A 3,332-nucleotide genomic window follows, 5' to 3' on the forward strand; every position below is an offset into this window, starting at 1 on the left:
ATTGTCTGTTCATATCCTTTGACCATTAATCAATTGGAGAATGGCTTGTGGGAATAGAAATATTGATGTGATCTATTTCACTGGTAAATATTAATTCATTAGTCATTGGAAAAGAATTTCATAAATATCAATACTTAGATTAATGTTTATAGATTTTCTAAAGGCTCTGATTTGTGGCTTAACATTTCCCCCATTTAAACCATGCTATCATTATTACTGTAGGCTCAGAAGAAGACTAAATAGAGCTGAAGCTATTTCATGTTGTCCTTTATTTAATGGGTCCTATTTGCCAGAGTGTTTTCCATATGATCATTAACTCCCTGGTCTTTAGCCCTTCTATTCTTAGCTAGGATAATTTTCTGAAAACAGGTACATTGTTACTGGGATTATGCTAAAAACCTGTCCAGCTTGATAGAGCCTGCTATAACTTTAGGACCTTGGAGACACAAGGGTCGCTTTTATGACCATGAACCAGCAACAGAAGGCTTTAGTGGCGTTTGTAAAGTGTAAAGTGCTGTATAAATATCAGTCACCGAATGCCTATAGTTCATAAAAGGGTGAATTGATGGAAAAGTGGATATATCTGAGCCATGAAAAGGGTCTGCTACAGTCTAGGTTCCTTGGGATGAGGGCAACAAGAGGAAGAATTCCAGGAGAAGGGACCCATGTCTTTTTTTAGTAAAAATAAAAACTGACATTCGCATAGTGCTTTAAGTTTTCTATAATACTTTACAAAACATATTTCTCATTTGTGTTTCACAATAATCCTCTTGAAGTAGGTCCTACAGAGAAGTTATTTTGTACAGTTCAGATTTATGATTTCATGAATTCAAGGAAGTACTGAGTAAAGAATTCTTCTTCCCTGCCTCTGCTTTTTCACAATCTGCACACATCATTGAGAGATTGAGCTGCTTGGGGGTCACACACTCATCATGTGTGTCATAGTTGGAGCTTGAACTCAGATCATCATGATTTCTAGGACAAAACTCTTTCTACCAAGTGGAAGAAAGGTGGGCTGCTTCTCTCTACAGATATTATTAGTGGGTTGGGGACAAATCAATGAATCTCTTTACTCCCACTTTCCAACTTCCACTATAGCATAAGGACCCTGGGTCATTTCTGGGAGGTCACATAAGTTCTGGCTCACTACTGAAAGGCTTCATATTTTGTTATGACAAGTTCAGGCCCTATTTGTAGCTGGCATGAGCTTGCAAGAATATACTCCATCCCTCTTCCTTACTCCCAGACTTCCCAAAGATCATAATAATCCAGATTTTGTTCCTATTTAGTGCAATATAGGAGGGATATACCATCTCTAACATTCTCTCTGGGTTTTTAGAAGACTTGCAGAGGCCCTGATGGTCATTCTACTTACCGGGTTCCTAATGAGCTCAGGAATATATCAGCCTTCTGGCCTGGAACATACCGCCCTGTTCATACCTGCTCCAACCAGGGTACCAGAATTCTACTAGGTCACAGCAATACTGTAGGTCTTAGCTAATGGCTATAACTAAAGGATTTTGCTTTGAAACTTCAAATCTCCTGCATTCATCAGCATACCTATTGCTCTTTCCTTAATGGTTAGCATACTGCCATTCTTTCCAAATCTCTTCATCCCAGTGATACTATAATCTCTCAACTTCCAAAGAATAAACTCATCCTCTCTGAATATATTTTTCTATTCCCTTATTCCCATCCATCTCAACTCTACTCCACTAATGTCCCAGTCCAGATCTCTCCATCCCTCTCACTGTATTCTCTGGAATACATGCTCCATAATCAACAAACTTCCTTTCATCTCACACTACTTACTCTTTTACTTCTTCCAACTTCTGGCACTCACTTAGATCTGGTTCTCTCTGCATAATATTGTATCCTTGGTCACTTCATTCCCAAACTTGATGATCATTATTGGAGAATCCACGTTCTTCTTGAATGAATAAAAAGCATTTATTAAGTGCATATTATGTGCAAAATAAGATACAAATAGAACCAGAGATACATATAGAAGAATAGAACCACTCTCCGAGGTCACATTCTAATAGAGACAACACATATAATAATCATTCCCCATTGTTTCATTCAGTCTCCCTCTACTGCCATCACTCAGCAATCTCAAATTTTATCACCCAAACTAAATTTTGGTAGCTATTGTCTACTAATTCCCATGCCATTATTCCTCCCTTCTCAAAGGGTTCACTGACTCATGGTTTTTCTATCTACTTCAAAGCCTGCTTTTCTTCTAAAGAATTTCAATATTAAAAGGTGATGTTTCCTCATATACTTTAATTAATTAATTCTTCAATCTATTCAGCTCCTATGACACATCCTTCCACTCCATCTCTGCTAAATACAGGGATTATCATTCCCTTAATCTTGACATTTCTCTCTTCTTTGTCCCTCCACAATTTATGTTATAGAATTCTTTCTGGGACTTCCTGTGAATTATGGGGGAAGGTATTCTTCCTTGCATCTCAGCAGAAATGCCTGCTGCTTGCACAGGGCTATTAGAACAGGTGCTATTCTACATGATTTATCTACTGAAGTCATTGCCTAAATTAGGAATTCAAGACTTTATTTGGCTAGATATTCTCCTTTGTTTCCTTGCCTGAACAGAGATGATTAAAAGTGGAAATAAATCCCTCAGGTTGGTGTCAGTTACAATACAGAAGGTGTCTCTTATAAGTATAACAATGCTTTTCAGAGTTTCAGGAGCATAGCCCCTGGTCTAGCTTATCTGATGATATAAACTTTGAAGGAGTTGTTCAGACATAAAGCATAAAGATGAAGGTGAAATATCTATTCAACAATTCCTACTAAATACTTCACGTTTTATTGTTTTAAGTAAGAACCTCTTTATGAGGCTGAGGATTCAGGTTGATAGAAATAAGTTACTGTTTCCCGTTTAAGTCTTTGTCAGTGAATCTGGGGTTTGGGTACATAGTTACTGTTGAATCACACTCCTTCTCCCAAGAATCCATTGTTGCTAACAGGGTGCAAAGTACTAGAAACCCAATTCCTGGAAGTCCCAACACTCTAGAATCTCTTTCTGTGGCCAGAACATTGGGTGTGTTTGGACAGTAGAAATGGTCTGACTCAAAGTAAAAACCAGGGGATCAATCAAATACTCACAGCATAATCACAGATTATATCTATCTACATGAGCATATATGTACAGGTATGATTTGTGATTATGCTGCAAGTATTTGATTATACGTACATACATATCTAAAATATTACATTAGGGTCAACTAGGTGGCGCAGTGGATAGATCACCAGCCCTGAAGTCAGGAAAACCTAAGTTCAAATATGACTTCAGATACTTAATACTT

The sequence above is a fragment of the Antechinus flavipes genome, chromosome 2, assembly GCF_016432865.1.
Source record: "Antechinus flavipes isolate AdamAnt ecotype Samford, QLD, Australia chromosome 2, AdamAnt_v2, whole genome shotgun sequence".
Classification (NCBI taxonomy): domain Eukaryota; kingdom Metazoa; phylum Chordata; class Mammalia; order Dasyuromorphia; family Dasyuridae; genus Antechinus; species Antechinus flavipes.